The sequence below is a fragment of the Canis lupus genome, chromosome 2, assembly GCF_003254725.2.
Source record: "Canis lupus dingo isolate Sandy chromosome 2, ASM325472v2, whole genome shotgun sequence".
Lineage (NCBI taxonomy): Eukaryota > Metazoa > Chordata > Mammalia > Carnivora > Canidae > Canis > Canis lupus.
The window spans coordinates 29,186,432-29,202,247 of record NC_064244.1 but is presented as its reverse complement, the minus strand read 5'-3'; the positions used below and the strand labels follow the sequence as shown (position 1 = coordinate 29,202,247).

Below are 15,816 nucleotides of genomic sequence, written 5' to 3'. Positions count from 1 at the left end.
CTGCCTCTCTCACTGTGTCTCTCATGAATAAATAAATAAAATCTTGGGGGAAAAAACTGCTTAGGAGATGATTTTTCCAAAATTTAACCAATTTTTAGTTGTTCAGTAAAAATCGGTTTCCATGTTTTGATTGATAGAGTAAGCTTAATCTACCTAGCAGGAAACTAAGGACAATTAATTGGAGATACCATTCCCCTCCAGTCATAGAGGTGCTTTAGACCTACTCTAATCAACTGGCAGACGTGATTCTCCAGCAAGGAAAAACCTAACCTAACACTTGGCATCTTTGTGACATTTGTCAAAACCTTCTGTAATATCACTGTACCTTTCCTTCATGCATTCTGGTTCCCTATCTTTGAGCAACTGGTGCTCCCAATCTTGCAGTTTTTCTATAAGAAATGTGCTCAGAGAGCAAGATAATTCCTAGTACGTATGGATTCTGTAAGAGAAACGTGACCTGTCCTGCCATAGGAGCTCCAGTTATGCCAACCAACTTACAGAGCCTGCATCTTTAGACACAATTAGTGGTTATGAGTTGAGCAACTAACTCAAGATAAACCAATTATATATGTTCCCCATGGCTAAAACAATTGGCTCTAGGTTAAGGGTTTCAAGAACACTAGGATTGGGATTTTCCCAATGGGTCCCTTTCATAATCTATGCAAAATCCAAGATTACAATTATCTTAACTTACACTCACATTCTTAACCCAGATTCTTAAGGCAAAACATCACACCAGGGTTAGTTGGTTCAACCTCAATCACCTACAGCGTCAGAACCAGGCTCCCTCATGAATCCTTCCCCGTGCCACTAGTACAAACTTTTTTATCCTCATGGTAATTTATATCAAGTACTGTGTAGCCTTTTTCCACCACTTTTCTTTCTTTTTCTTATTATTACTTATATTCACTATAACATGCCTGCTAATTTCAAACGTTGAAGAGCTCTGGTGGCCAAGGACTATAGGAAGCTGGTTTCATCTGAATTTCAAAGCAGTAGTTCTCAGAGTGTAGTCACAGGACCCATGGAGGACCCTAAAATCCCTTTTTGGGGCATATGAAAAAGACTATCATCATGATACCAGGGTACCATTTTCCTTTTTGGTCCTCATGATCTCACATGTATGCAGTGGAGGTTTTCCAGAGGTTTGTAGGGTGTGGGGTATTGTACCAGACTGGACGCAGAAGCAGATTTGATATTCTAGCTGCCTTCTGTTAGGCTACTCATTCTGTTTTCAAAAATACCAAATGATTTCACTCTTATCCCTAATGGATTTTTTTTTTTGGAAAATATTTTTACTTTTCATAAAATGTACTTTTGGCATTATTATTTTCTAATGATACATAAATGTTTAAAATGTCCTCGGTTTCATTTCCAATAGAATGTGTAGAATCTTAAAAATCTACACAATCTACAATAAAAATGCTGAACTTACAGAAACAGAGAGTAGAATGGTGGTTGCCTGGCCAGGGCTATGTAGGGGGGAATGGGTAAAGGTGGTCAAAGGTACAAAGTTTCTCTTGTAGAATGAAAAAGTTCTGGGGATCTAAACAGCATGGTGACTCAAGCTAATCACACTGTAGTATACACCTGAAAATTGCCAAGATAGTAAATCTTAAATGCTCTCACCACTCCTCCCCCAAAAGTAAATGTGTGAGGTAGTAGATGTATTAACTAACTTTACTGTAACAATCGTTTTCCAACATATACGTGTACTGAATCATCACATTGTCCACCTTAAACTTCCACAAGGTCACATATCAATTATATCAACAAACTAGAAATGTTTGTACAAATTAAATCATGTTAAAAGAAATAGTATGAATTTACCAAAAACAACAGCGATTTTCTGGACTACAAAATACTAAAATCATTTAACTAAAATCTGATAATAAAAAAAGGTGTTATACTGTGGAAATAGACATACTTTAGAATTCACTAACCATAGTATAATTGTGTTACAGGGTACAAATATAATACAAAAGAAAAGAATATACTAGAATATTCTAGAGACTTCTGTAATTGGGTACAAGGCAAATACACAAAACTTGCACCAAAGCACCACAAAATGGAAATGAGCAAAGTATTCCCTGCATTTCAATCATAACAACTTCAAAATATTTAGGAATAAATTTAACAAGAGTGATGGAGCTTCTACAGGGGAACAAAACTATAAAATATCATTGAAGGCATAAATAATATCTGAACAAGTGAAAATGTACAAAATTTTGGACAGTTTATTAAAATTTAAATTCCCATAAAATAATATATATACCCACATGATTTTAATTCAAATTCCCCTAAAAGTCCAATTTTTAAGATTGTATACAATTTTTTCTGGTATATATGAAAAAAATTAATACCAGAGAGAAAATTCATGGAAAGAAAATTCATGGAAAGTATCAGTGACAGACACTTTCTTGACTGTACCTCAGAACTTATTACAAAGCCAAGATTATCTAAATAATTGTATTGGTACTCAGCCATCAAAAAAGGATGAAGGGCAGCCCCGGTGACACAGCGGTTCGGTGCTGCCTGCAGCCTGGGGTGTGATCCTGGAGACCTGGGATCAAGTCCCACATCAGGCTTCCTGCATGGGGCCTGCTTCTCCCTCTGCCTGTGTCTCTGCCTCTCTCTCGCTCTCTCTGAATGAATGAATAAATAAATCTTAAAAAAAAAAAAAGAAAAAAAACAAAAAAAAAAGGATGAAATCTTGCCATTTGCAATGACATAGATGGAACTAGAGGGTATAATGCTAAGTGAAGTAAGCCAGAGAAAGACAAATACCATATGATTTCACTCATATGTGGAATTTAAGAAACAAAACAGATAAATGTAGAGGAAGGGAAAGAAAAATAAAATAAGATGGCATCAGAGAGGGAGACAAACCGTAAGAGATTCTTAATTATAGGGAACAAACTGAGGGTCGCTGGAGTGGAGGCAGGTGGGGAGATGGGGTAACTGGATGATGGGCATGAAGGAGGGCATATGATGGAATGAATACCAGGTGTTATATGTATCTATGAATCACTGAATTTCACCTCTGAAACTAATAATACAGTATAGATTAATTGATTTTAAATAAGCAAAAATAAAGTAAAATCATATTGGTATAAAGTTACACAAAATTCTCATGGAACAGAACAGAAAATTCCAAATTAGCTTTTATTTATGTGAGAATTTAAGGTATGAATTAACTGGGTGGGTATAAATCCAGAGAAGAGTAATGAATTATTTAACATATGGTACTAGAATAAATGCCTGTCCACTTCAAAGACAGTAGGGTTGGATTTCCCCTCTTTCACCATATATGTAAGTAATTCTAGATAAAGTATAAAAGGAGAGAAGAAAAATACTTACAAGAAACTCTAAGGCACAATCTTGTGGGTGAGAAGATCTTGTTAGACCGGGAAATCAGATGCTATGAAAGAAGGAATAAACGTATTTGAACACACAAACAGGAAAACTCGGCATGACAAAATTCACTTTTGTCAGAATTAACAAGCAAATGAATAAGCTGGAAGACATTTATCAACTAGATGAAAGGGAGCTGGTATTTATAACCTAAGAGAGCTCTGAGATATTGACCAGAAAAAGACAAATAGTTTCCAAACATTGGTATTAGAGGAGGAGGCCTTCATTGCACAGAAGACTAAGCCTAATGTCCACACATACAGGACGTTGGGATTCACTAGCATTCAAAGCTAATCCGAGTCCTGAGAGAGGTCAGCCTAAAGCCACCTGAGTGGCCGAAAATCAATGCCTCATGCCGTCCATCGTGGGTAGGTGCGAGGAGGGGACGACGATCTCATCTGTCACGGCCAGGTGTTGGAAACTGCATTTGCAAAGCAGCCTGGCCACAGGGACCGAAACCTGAAATCAAAGATGCAGTCAGGGGACAGAGAGCCGGGAGGTTTAAAGGTCACTTGGTACTCACAGTTGCCGAGGATGCAACGTGCCCCTCGGGTCACTCCGGAGAGCCACTGGGGCTGGTGCTGAGGACACCATAATAAGAGCAGAGCTGTGGGCCAGAGGAGCAGAGCATGCGGGATCTGGGAAGCATCGGGTCAGGCAGGGCAAGCAGGCTTCGGATTGGCTGGGCTCGGCTCAACAGGCTCCCACGTGCGACTAGCAGAGCATGTGGCCTGGAGCTATTAAAGTTTCAACATGCTTCTGGATGGGCCAAGGTAATCTGAGGAGCCTTGTTCCCCTTTTGTGGGTGTTAAAGTATCCGTTTACAAAAATTTAAACTATGTTTGGGGGCCTGGCCAGCTTGTTTGGTGGAGCATGTGGCTCTTGATCTTGGGGTCATGAGCTCTAGCCCCACGCTGGGTGTAGAGATTACTTTACAATAATAATCATCAAATAAAAAAGTATGATCCCTGGGTGGCTCAGCAGTTTAGCACCTGCCTTTGGCCCAGGGCATGATCCTGGAGTCCCAGGATCGAGTCCCACGTCGGGCTCCCTGCATGGAGCCTGCTTCTCCCTGCCTGTGTCTCTGCCTCTCTCTCTCTCTCTCTCTCTCTCTCTGTGTGTGTGTGTCTCTCATGAATAAATAAAATCTTAAAAAAAAAAAGTATGTTTCATGCAGTTGGCCCCATCACGCTTTCCATGACCAGGGGAAATCTAACCAGTGTTATCTAACACTCAGGGTGGGGTTCACTGGGGAGATTCGGGTAGTGGGGACCTCTGTAATGGAAGGCACTGGTAGGTATAGGGTGAGACCTGGTCCCCATGCATCCATAGCATTTAAGAAAACCACAGCATGGGTCTACTCCTCAGTTGGTCATGACGACCCCTTGATGCACGGCGCATTGCCAGGTGGCCCATTGCCAGATGGCCCATTTGGTGAGCATGAACATAAATCCATGACACACTGGGAAGCATTTGGGGCTTGGAGTAATGTGGCATGAAGGGAAATAATGCGAAACTTGCTTTAGTAATAGCAAGGCACTTGCGGGGCGGCTTGGCTCACGTCATGCGCGGACACCTCATGGAAGGTTCTTAGGATTTTGCAAACACTTCCGCTGTCAGCCGGTGTGAAGCCAACCACGAAACAGTTGCCTGACACCATCTTAGCTAGTGAGCCCCGTCCTTGACTTAGGAGGCCAATGGCTCGTGGTGTCTATGTCATTTGAGAGATGAAAGCCCGAGACATTTGCCACTTGGCCTCTGCAAGTTTGGCCTGCCATGCCAGTCGTCTTTGGGACGGGCGACGTCCCTTCCTGAGGAACATATCTGGGCTGGGGGAGGCTTGCAAGTGGTGTTGGCAGAGGATGCAGACACGGTGGCGGTGTCCATACTGAGCATAGGGAATCCCAGAGTAATGAGGAGGAAGCCAGTGAGTGACAGCTGGTCCATGAGCGAGGGGGTCACAGCATGGGTGGGGATGGAGGGGTGAAGGCTGGGCATCCCAATGGGCCGGTCCCCGCGGTGATTTGTAAGAGAGGGTGGCATTAGGTGAAGGGTGGGATATAGTCAGGAGCTGAGGGAGGAGGACAGGAGACGGGGAGGGAGCACAGGAGGGGAGCGTGTCTAACTGGGGTCGTCCTCTGGGGGCATCTGCAGTGCACCCTTGGGGAGGACGGGTGTGAGCAATTAGTGGCACCCCGGGTGGGAGAGAGGACTGCAGGGTGGGAGCGCAGGTGGGCCTTGACGGCGGGTGTGGATACTCATGTAAGTGCCATCCCGGTTCTAGATGTCGCTGAGGGGGCGAGGGAATGCAGGGCTGGTTTGGTAAAAAGAGTGACCATGTAAGTGCAGCGCTTGCACGTGTCTGAGGCCGTGGCCGTGATCTGAGCGGCAAGCAGGTGCGTGTAGGTGGGTGCTGCTGGTGGGGCAGCGGGGAGGGCCATGGTGGGGGGAGAGCCACAGCGCGGGGGATGGGGACACGGGGAGGGGGGCAGCAGTACCCAGCCACGGAAGAGCAGGGACCAGCCTCATCCGCGGTGGCAGCGAGGATGTCCGTGGAGGGTGGCGCTGGCAGGAACAGATGCTGGTGTGAGGGAGAGAGGAGGTCAGGGCAGAAGTCTGGGGGCGGGGAGTCAGGTGCAGAGACGGGAAGCCCCAGTGGAGAGGCTGGAGGCCGGGGAGCCTAGTGTTGTGATGCACCTGGGGTGCAGCGGGGACGCTGCGTGGTCCTGGAGGCCTCGTGCTGGGTCCTCTGCTCCGGCAGGTGACAGAGAGTGGGGTGTGTTGGGGCCTGGCTCTGGGGTGAGTGTTCTAGGCCTAGGCCGGAGTGCGTGGGTTAGGGAAGGCCCCGCGGGGTGCTAAGGGGGCCGGTGAGCCTATGGGACAGGCCTCCTGCAGCCCTGGAGGGAAGGGGTTGGGGCCCTCCCTGAGGTTGAGGGGCAGGGAGGACATTAGGGGGGCCCCTTGGTGGAAAGCTGTCCTCCAGCGAGAGGGGCGGGCGTTCATGGGCGGCCTGTGCTGCTCAGCTTCGGGGCTAAGGGAAGTGCCCCAGTTTCCCGGAGTGTGCAGAGGGGGGGCACGGCCCCTGGGGAGCCAGGGAGGCCGGGCAGGGATGCTGGGGGCTCCTCTGTTTCCGGAGCGTTTTGTAATCCTTGACTCCAGCTGAAAGAGAGTAAACCTGCGTGTGGGCGGGTCGCAGCCCAGCAGGTGTCCTGGACTCCTCACCAAGCAGCCCCCAGGGCCAAGAAACGGAGTCCAGGCCACAAGGGCCGTGCTCTGTGGGAGGCTGGTGGCCCCGCAGGAGACCCAGGGGAGGGTGTCCAAGGACCTGAGATGCTGTATCCCCGGGGGTGAGTCCTGGGCTGGGCGACAGCATCTCCGGGGACAGCCTTCCCGAGCAGCTACCCGCCCCGGTAAGGGCACTTCCTCACCTGGGGCTCCAGAAGGGTAAAACCTGTCGGGCAGCTGGGCTCGGGACCTGGGCTCGGAGCCCCGGGGAACACCTCTGGGTGTCCGGCCCTAGTCTGGCTGCGCAGGTGCTTCCTGGAAGGGCACCGGGGCCTGGGTCACCTGGTTCCTCAGGCAGGTAGGAGCGCCCGGGCCCCGGGGATTGGCCCCATCCAGCCTCGGCTGCGGCCCCCACTGCACCCTGGGCTGGAAAAACTGAGGAGGCCCTCGAGGCATCTCGGGCTTCGGGACGCCCACCTGTCCTGGTGCGGCCTTCAGGCTGGAGCTGCGACCACTCCCCGGGCCCGGGGCCGTGAGCCGGTGCCCAGACCCCAGCCGGACTCGAGCCGCCGCTGACAGGTGCACCTGACGCCACGCTCCTGTGGGCCGTGCGCAGGATGGGCCTCCAGGTGGCCTGCGGGTGGCCAGGGGGCTCATTTCCAGGGCTGATCACCCCCTGTCTTAGTGGGCCCCGGGTCCGCCGGGTCTGCCGTTGGCCCTGGGGAAGTGGCTTCTATTTCCCAAGAGGGGCTTCAGCAGAGGTTGTGGAGCAGGGACAGCAGGGAGCGGGTCCTGTGTCCCTCTGCCCGGGCTCTCTGTCCCCGGGCACCTCAGCTGGGGGCCACGGGTCGGCGGTGCCAGGACATTAAGGCCGCCTGCGAGCAGCCCCAAAACGCAGGTAGACGGCGCTGCATCGTTGGCCCAGCCGCCCACCTTCTGCAAGGGCTCGGGGGCTAGAGGCCCTAAAGGATTCCCAGAGCTCCCAGTGGGGCCGCATTCTCAGGGGGCCCTCCCCTCCCTCCCTCCCCTCCTCACCCCTCGTCTGGGGTTTTCCTCTCACCTCTGGAAGATACCACTTTCGCTTGACACCTTTCATCCTAGTCTTGGGGGTTGGAGGGGGGGAGCCAAACGGAGGCGGGCACTTTTGGGGCAGCTGGAGACGTGGGAATGCGGGCTGGCCGCCTGGTGACGGAGATGTCCCTGCTCTGGGGACATCATGTTCAACTGCGCTGCTCCCGACTTAGTTTCATGAGTTTTCACAGGAAGAGAAAATAGAGAGAGAAAGAAAATGTAGCAAAATATTAACAGGTGAATCACGGGGAAGAGCATGTGCGTGCTCATTATACTGTGCTTTCAAATTTTTTTTTAAAGATTGGATTTATTTATTCATAAGAGACACACAGAGAGAGAGAGAGAGAGAGGCAGAGACACAGGCAGAGGGAGAAGCAGGCTCCATGCAGGGAGCCCGATACGGGACTCAAACCTGGGACCCCTGAGGGTCACACCCTGGGCAGAAGGTAGATGTTCAACCGCTGAGCCACCCAGGCGTCCCCTGTGCTTTCAATTTTTTGGTGAGTTTGAAATCTTTCAAAATAAAAACTTGAGAGAGGACGTAAATGTCTCCATGGGTTCTGAGGAAACATGAAGGTGACCCCGGAGGAACACAAGATGCTCCATGAGGAGCAGCCTGGGGGCTCCCTCCTCCCTGTGGGACTGAGAGCCTCCAGAGGAAGCCTCAGTGACACGATCTGGACTGGCCTGGGCAGCCCGGGTGGCCCAGTGGTTGAGTGTCCCCCTTCGGCCCAGGGCCTGATGCTGGGGTCCCGGGATCAAGTCCCACGTCGGGCTCCCTGCAAGGAGCCTGCTTCTCCCTCTGCCTGTGTCTCTGCCTCTCTCTCTGTGTCTCCCATGAGTAAATAAAATCTTTAAAAAAATAAAAATTAAAAAAAAAGAAATCTTTTTTAACTGGCCTGGTTTCAGCAGAAGCAGCCCCCCCATCTTGCCCCATGCTTTGGAGGCCCAATGCTTTACAATGTGGCTTAATCATTAAACGCAAAGGTCCCAGGTCCTGGGATCAAGTCCCAAGTCGGGGCCCCTGCTCAGCAGGGAGCCTGCTTCTCCTTCTCCTCCCTTCTTGCTCTCGCTCTCTCTGACAAACAAATAAAATCTTTAAAAATGCCAATATTCTTCAGCCATTAGAAACGACAAATACCCACCATTTGCTTCAACGTGGATGGAACTGGAGGGGATTATGCTGAGTGAAGTAAGTCAATCGGAGAAGGACAAACATTGTATGGTCTCATTCATTTGGGGAATATAAAAAATAGTGAAAGGGAATAAAGGGGAAAGGAGAAAAAATGAGTGGGAGACAGAACACGAGAAGAGACTCCTTACTCTGGGAAACGAACTAGGGGTGGTGGAAAGGAAGGTGGGCGGGGGGTGGGGGTGACTGGGCGACGGGCACTGAGGGGGGCACTTGATGGGATGAGCACTGGGTGTTATTCTATATGTTGGCAAATTGAACACCAATAAAAAATAATTAATTAATTAATTAATTAATTAAAAATGCCAATACGGGTTCCCTCTCCGGAAAGCAGAGGCTTCCCCCAAAGCCTTTCCTGAGGGCCCCAAGTGAAGGAACGATTCACATTAACTTATGCTAATTACCTTTACAAGTGGGGAGCATCCCAGACGCAAAAAGCCACCCCTGCCACTGCTTGCTAAGGGAGGTGCGGAGGCCCCAGCCGGACCCAGCTCCCAGACGCACCCAGGGGTGGTGCTGGGTGGTGCTGGGTGGCGCCTGTGGCTCGGCCCCTGCCAGCTGCCTGCAGAGCCCGGCTCCGTGCTCTTTGTGCTTTTCCCCTTTTCTAAGATAAAGAAAATATAAAATAAATAAATAAAAGTAAAGTAAAGTAAAATAAAAATAAAATGAAATAAAATCTTCAAATGCTCAAGAAGTGTCTTAATTAATGGGCATAAACTGTGGGAAGGACTAAGATTTGGACCACGCATTTTTTAAAGATTAATAGACAATATTTTTTAGAGTAGTTTTAGATTTGCAGGAAAAATGCTCATAAAATACAGAGCGTTCCAATCTCCATCCCCCGAGTGTACCCTATTATTAGCATCTTGCGTTACTGTGGGATATTTGTTACAATTGATGAGCCAATACTGATATATTATTAGTAACTAAGGTCCAAAGTTCGTGTTAGGGTTCGCTCTGTGGTTGTGGAGCTCTGTGAATATTGAAAACTGCATACAGACATGTCTACACCATGACTGCATACATCACACAGACTAATTTCACTGCCAGAAAACTCTCGGTGCTCCACCCATCATCCTCTCCTTTCTCTCTTCCTCCAAATTCCTGGCAACCATTGGTCCTTTTACTGTCTTAATAGTTTTATCCTTTCCAGAGTGTCATACACTCAGAATTATAAAGCATGTTGCCTTATAAGACTGGCTTTTTTTTTGGCCTAGGAATATGCATTTAGGCTTCTTTTCATGTCCTGATACTTGCTCTCTTCTTATTGCTGAATAAGACTCTACTGTATGAATATAATTATGCATCCAGATCCTCCCTACATATTTTGGCAATTAGGAAAAGCTGCTACAAATATCCGTGTGAAGTTTTCTGTGTGGACCTGAGTTTTCAATTTATTTGGGTAAATGTCGAGGAGTAAATTGCTGGATTATATGCTAAGAGTATATTTAGTTTTCTAAGAAACTGCCAAAGTGTCTTCCAAAGCAGCCACACCGTTCTGCGTTCCCACCAGCAGGGAATGAGCCTTCCTGCCGCTCCACGTCCTCGCCAGCATTTGCTGTTGTCAGTGTTCCAGATTTTGGCCATTCTAATAGGCAGGTAGTGGTATCTCGTTTTTTAAAAAAATTCGCAATTTTATAACGACAAATGCGGTTGAGCGATTTTTTATGAACTTATCTGCATATCTTCTTTTGTTAAGTGTCTGTTCAGGTCTTTTGCCCATTTTAAAATTGGGTTGTTTGTTTACAATTGAGTTTAAGAGTGCTTTGCATACTTGGGTACTGATCCTTTATTAGATATGTTTTGCAAATATTTTCTCTCTCTGTGGCATCTCATTCTCCTTACTATGCCTTTCACAGAGCAGATTTTTTAAAAATTTTATTTTAATGAAGGTTAACATTAACTTTTTTTCTTACATGGATTATGCACTTGGCATTGTGTCTACAAAGTGATTGCTGTGCCCACAGTCATCTAGATTTTCACCTATCTTCTAGGGTTATATAGTTTTACTTCTTACGTTTAGGTCTACAATCCATCTGGAGTTAAATTTTGTGAAACGTGTAAGGTCTGAGTCTAGATTCATTCTTTTACATGTGGATTTGTTGAAAAGATGATGATTCTTTCTCCATTGGATTGTCTTTGCTCTTTTGCTCTTTCGTCAAAGACCAGTTGACTGTATTTGTGTGGGTCTGCTCTGTCCCACTGATGGATTTGTCCATGCTCTCACCACTACCATACTGTCTTGATTGCTTCTAGTAAGCTTCAGCATTCAGTAATGTCAGTCCACTGACTGTGGTATGCCTCTGGCATATTCTCCTGCCTCTGGTATGTCATGATTCTCTACACCTGTCTGTCTCTCCAGTTTTGTGGTCTTCCATTTGCCCCATAACTTCAATTTCTGACAGATCTAAGAGCTATTGAATTTTAGTTTATCTTTTTGCTTGTTATGAGGACGGGAGGGATGACTTGCAAGTTTGTAACCTGTGAGACCAGAGACCAGAAGTCCGGGTTTTTCTATCTTTTTAAAATTTGGCTCTCCCCTGTGGACAGCTCTGACCTTGTTAGACAATGTACTTTTTTTTTTACTCCTTGCGTCTTCTCCTTATCTTTTTACTGCCTGAAGCAGGCCTAGGGAGTTCACCTGGCTGCCTTCATGTACAGTGATCTTCCCAAGGGAGCAACTTTTTAAGATGGATTTCAATAAACTGACTAAAAAAAATGTCCAATGAGACATTATAAAAAAAAAGAGAGATACAATCTCAGTCCACGTAGAGAATTCGATCCCAATATTTATGTTCGGTGTCTTAAAAACATAAGGTTATGCCATAGCCCAACATCTGAGAACCTATATGGAACCTATATGGCCTCCTCTAATTTAAAAGGGTGAGTCATTTTAGGAAAGACTGTGGGTTGCAACAGCTTGTTGGTTAGGTCTCAGGTGAAGAACGCAGCTTTGGAAAACCCAGCGGTTATGACAGGTCAATGTGGTCATGAGATGAAGCAGCAGGTTAGGTATCGGTATTGAAAAGTACACCCGGGTCCTGAACAGCTATAAGTCTCAAAATTCCTTCATTGTCCCTGTTAGGTCCTTGACTGTCTCAAATTTTAACAAAGTGGTCCGCCATAAAAAATCTGGTTCCTTCGGATGGCATGATGAAGTTGGTATTCCTAAAACTTATAGATAGCAAATGTATATTTTTTGTAAAAGATGTTCCTAGAAGTTAACATAGGTGTAAGCGGTGTGCTCTTTTGCGTGCATATATTTTCCAATGGTGTTTTGAAATTCAGGAGAATTGGAGTTTACAAATGGATTAGCCATGTTAATGTTGGCTTTATAGAAAATATTTAATGGCTCATGAATAGTTTGTGTTTTGTATTTGTGAGTGTGCCTTATTTCATGTTTGAGGTGTTTCAAGGGGTCAAGTATATCAAATTAATATTTTTTGGACTTAAGAAAATTGGAGAAATGTGGAATTAATGTGAGGTATTAAAACCACAGGGCATCACAGGGATTACCTAGTCACTAAACCAAGACTTACTACCTAACCCAATTGCAGCTTCGACCTCTCAGGAATGTAATCTTTAGCTGGTCAGCACGAGAATTTCCTGGTCACTCACTAGGAGACCTACTGATAGACCCTTCCATTCCCCTTAGGAGGGTGACCTTGCCTTAAACAATGGATTCTTTGCTAATAATTTCCTTTTTTCTGCTCCCTCCCTACATTTAAAAACTCTTGCTTTCCTGCAGCTGGATGGAGCTCCTTTCTATTTGCTAAATGGGGTGCTTCCTGATTCATGAGTTGTTTAATAAAGTCTGTTAGATATTTAGAATGCACTGAGTTAAATGTTTGCTCCTTCGCAAGGGCAACTTGGCCGGTGAGTGGTTTTCTTGACTTGCTGCCCAGCGACCCCCAGCAAGGTCCTGCTATGACCTGGACACACATAATAGTCTATCCCTGACTCTCAGCTCTGGTTCTTTGGTAAAAGACTGTGGAAATTTCCCCTTTTCCTGCAGGACAGAAGTATCAAAAGAGGCATTTGCCACCATTTCCCAAGCAGATGTGTGCTCCGCTGCCTCCTCAGCCAGCAGAGTCCTAAGCATCCTTTGGGGCTGGTTCCCCTCCTGCATCCGAGGCCACTGGGGCCATGGTAAGTACCTCCTTCCCTCTGCTCTGCAGACTGCTGGAAGGAGCCCATGGGCTGCTGGCCATCCTCTCAGAGTGCTTCCCTGTCCAGACTGAACACCATACATCTCCCTGTTCCTGGAAGGGCCCCAGAGACACTGATAAATCCCTGGGAACTGCTATTTCCTGGAGGCTGAAAACTACCCACCCCATGCCCAGGCTATCAGTGAAGCTGTGCCATCTTATCCCTTCTTCCCCACCCCAAACCCAAACTCTGGGCAAACCAGTTCGGCGCTCTATTGAGTTAGAAGGAAACCAAACACACAAGACAGCGGTTGGAAGAGGTAAGAGGCTTTAGGGAAAACAATTATTTAATATTTCCTGAAAGCGACAAAGGTTTAGCACCGTCCCCTCCTGACCTCTGGATTTTGCTCTGACTGAGCTTGCACTCCGCAGCCTGGACTGACCCCACGCTGCTGTGTCTAGTCACCAACATCTGAGACGTTGCCACACTGCTTGCCACCCTCCAGAAGCCAAAGGCCTCCGTGTTAATATTCGTCAGCTGTTGAGGTTATGGTGGCCAGCAGCACCTAAAAGGGAAAGGACGATGTGTAATATTGGTTCAATGACTCTTTCTTTCTCTCTCTCAAATAAACAAATAAAATCTCAAGAAAAGAAGAAGTTAAAAATTGTATCACCTGGCTGGTTGTGAAGTCTGCCTTTCTTTCTTCCACAAACATGACTTTATAATAAATGTGGTTTTTATCTATTTTTAAAGATTTTCTTTGTTCACTTGACAGAGTGAAAGAGAGAGGAAGAGAGAGAGAAGGAGCAGAGGGGAAGGGGGGAGAGGGACAAGCAGACTCCCTGCCGAGCAGGGAGCCCAATGCGGGGCTCGATCCCAGGACCCCAGAGTCATGGTCTGAGCGGGAGGCAGACGCTTAACTAACTGAGACCCCCAGGTGCCCCTAAATGTGGTTTTTAAAAGATAATAATTGAACTCTTCCAATCATATTCCCTGCCCAGATCTGAATACACAGGTCACGCAGGGTCAGCTATTTCAGTGCACTCCTCGCCCTCGCTACACCTGTCAGGAAAGCAATGCAGAGTCCATCCCTGGTGATTTCAAATACTCAGTGGAAGAAACGGCTGATTCTGGCTTGTTTTGAACTGGTCACCTCCAGCCACCTGCTCAGCACGAGCACATACTTCAGAGTGATACGGGCTCCCAGCAGCAAGTTCATTTCCCATTTATAAAATTCATGAATTATTTGCCAACTGCCCACCATATGCAACATAGCAGAGATGGGAAGAATGTCGCATAAAAATCAGATCCCATCTCCCAGGTGCTTACTCTAAAGTGAGGAGACCTCTATACAGAGTAGCAACCCAGAATAAAATGGGATTGAAAAATGATTATTATTGAAATATCTACTTTTTTGTAAGAATTACTGACTGATCACCTCTCTCTCTCTCTCTCTCTCTCTGCATTATTTTCTTACCTTTGTCTATATGCATGAGTATTATGACATTAATAAAATATTATCAAGAGTATTTGCAGACATCTGAGTGTCACGATGTGCCATTAGGCGAGCTTCTTTCCAGATGTTATCACATTTATCACTAAATGGGAGGCTATTTTAGGGTTGCCTTGTAAATAATGAGTATCAATGAACTACTGGCAAGACTTGGAATAGTATTAGGTGGAATTTTTTCTAATAGAATAGGAGAGGTAAGACTTGTGGTTACAGCTTTATTGAAGATAAAGAAGTAAGTTCAGTGTCCTGGACTACAAGGCCCTGAAAGAGAACACATGAGACTTGGGAGGGGGCTGTATCACAGAGGGCCCAGGCTGGACATTCCCGGGTTAGTCCAGGGGCTGCCAGCCAGAGCCCTCCAGCCTCCCAGGCTCCCTGAGAAACTGGCCAGTCCATAGGGATGATTGTTTGACCAGCCTGGGTTAAAGGAATCCATGGGGATTCCAACTCTCCCCAGTTGTATACAATCAGGCTGAACGAGAGAACTGTCAAGAGACTCGAGGTTCTCCTCGTTCCGTAGGAGGGGGCTAAGAGAAAAGCGTGAGGAAGGGAGAAGAGAGGAAGTGGGAACACAGAAATGAAAGAAGGAGATGCCAAGGGCCTCCGGGAGTCATAAACAAGTGCCACAGGTGTGCCACAGGTAAATAATTGCTTTTGGTTTCTCCTCACTCACTCCCTAGAATTGTCAGTGTACAGAGAACAGCAAATACTTGCCCAGCAAAGAGTATATTGACATGGTTCAAAAAATAAATAAAGTCATGTTGCCAGTAGTATTTGTCCCAAGAAGTGACCTGTTTTCCTTAATGAATTCTCTAAAGTGGGACTGGGTGCTGTTGCATTCTGGGTGAACAAAAGCTGTGTCCCTGAACTTGGCAGAGAGGCATGGGTGGGAAGAAGCAACTCAAAGGTCAGAAAGACACTGCTCTGGGAAATGGGAAGCTGCTGACCACCCCCCCCCCCCACATTGTCTTGCTCTGAGAAGATATCCACTCCTTCCTCGCAATTCCTAAACCAAAAATGTCTGGAATCAACTCTGACTCTTTCCTTTCCCTTCACCATACATCCAATATGGTAGGTAGCCTTGTTGACTCAACCCATCAAATATATCCATATTCTAACAATTTCTGACCACATTTACTGCTCACGTTATGGTCTAAGCCAACATTATCTCTTATCTTCATGTCTACATGGAACCCTGAAAGAGGTTCCTCTTCCTCCTCTACATGAACACCCAGGTAATCCTGTTAAAACA

The 15,816-nt window shown here is 46.6% G+C and overlaps 1 protein-coding gene and 1 long non-coding RNA gene across 4 annotated transcripts in view; one reads left to right on the top strand and one right to left on the bottom strand.

Annotated features, from left to right (window-relative positions):
• Nucleotides 1–7,912, bottom strand: part of LOC112658979 (estradiol 17 beta-dehydrogenase 5-like) — a 29,957-nt gene extending 22,045 nt beyond the window's left edge. The window contains exons 1-3 of one of the 3 annotated variants that reach the window (XM_025445384.3): nt 7,700–7,912; nt 7,117–7,273; nt 3,361–3,421 (exon numbers count right to left, since the gene is read on the bottom strand). The gene's annotated coding sequence lies outside the window, so the exon portion shown is untranslated. Of the gene's footprint in view, nt 1–3,360; nt 3,422–3,937; nt 4,488–7,116; nt 7,274–7,699 lie in introns of those variants that run through there. The other 2 variants (XM_025445382.3, XM_025445383.3) reach the window with 2 other exon arrangements.
• A 313-nt stretch (nt 7,913–8,225) lies between these two features.
• LOC125753641 (uncharacterized) overlaps nt 8,226–15,816 on the top strand; it is a 30,347-nt gene continuing 22,756 nt past the window's right edge. The window contains exons 1-2 of the long non-coding RNA XR_007405937.1: nt 8,226–8,902; nt 12,918–13,051. This is a non-coding gene — a long non-coding RNA (uncharacterized LOC125753641). The remainder of the gene's footprint in view (nt 8,903–12,917; nt 13,052–15,816) is intronic.